Source organism: Oncorhynchus nerka, unplaced genomic scaffold (assembly GCF_034236695.1).
Source record: "Oncorhynchus nerka isolate Pitt River unplaced genomic scaffold, Oner_Uvic_2.0 unplaced_scaffold_11974, whole genome shotgun sequence".
Taxonomy (NCBI): domain Eukaryota; kingdom Metazoa; phylum Chordata; class Actinopteri; order Salmoniformes; family Salmonidae; genus Oncorhynchus; species Oncorhynchus nerka.
Genome location: NW_027029380.1, coordinates 1 through 768, shown reverse-complemented (window position 1 = coordinate 768; position 768 = coordinate 1). Strand labels below are relative to the sequence as shown.

General features: G+C 40.2%; 1 non-coding gene across 1 annotated transcript; it reads left to right on the top strand.

Moving 5' to 3' along the window:
- The first annotated feature begins 226 nt into the window (after window positions 1-226).
- Window positions 227-298, top strand: trnah-gug (transfer RNA histidin (anticodon GUG)). Its single transcript has one exon. It is a non-coding gene; the product is annotated as a tRNA-His (tRNA).
- Window positions 299-768: the final 470 nt, after the last annotated feature.

Sequence of the window (768 nt, the reverse complement as noted above, 5' to 3'; positions counted from 1 at the left end):
GCACTCAGGTTTTCTCACCAATCGGATTAGAGAATTAGAGATGATGTGAGGACGATGCAATTGAGATATTCCGATGTCACGGAAAAAGGGCACTTTTTGAATGTGTAAAGCTCGACTGTTTCTTCACTTTATTCATTATCGAGACCAATATGAAAAGTGTTTAGCCAGCTTGTGCACATCACTTTCACAGCCTATGTAGGCTTTACAAAGCCACCTCTTGTAGCCAGCCATGATCGTATAGTGGTTAGTACTCTGCGTTGTGGCCGCAGCAACCCCGGTTCGAATCCGGGTCACGGCACAGCAATGTAATTTCAGAAGAGTTTTTGAACAGGTTAAGACTTACTCTGAAAGCTTAGAAACTCAGCAACTCTGCCTTTTGACAAAGTTCCCCAGCATATCGTAGGTTAATTACTTACACGAACTGAGTCATCTGCTGTTTCAGAGGTTTTTACCATTTTTAAGCTCTAGAGCCAAATGAGAAATGCAGTGTCCTCGAACGACCAACATTATGAAGAAATAGTGTATGATTCTGAATGTTTACTCATATCTCGCGACCCACCTATGACATGTTAATAACTGCTTTGGGTCCCAAATCATAGTTTAAGAATCCATGTCAGAGGTTCTTGAGTTTATTCATCTCGAGACCCAAATGAAAAATGTACTGTCCTCGAATGACCAATATTAGTAAAAGACATCTCTTTTGTGATGTGATTTTGCTAGACAGAGATGTGGGTTAAATTAATGAGACTGGTTTGATAAAAATAGGTG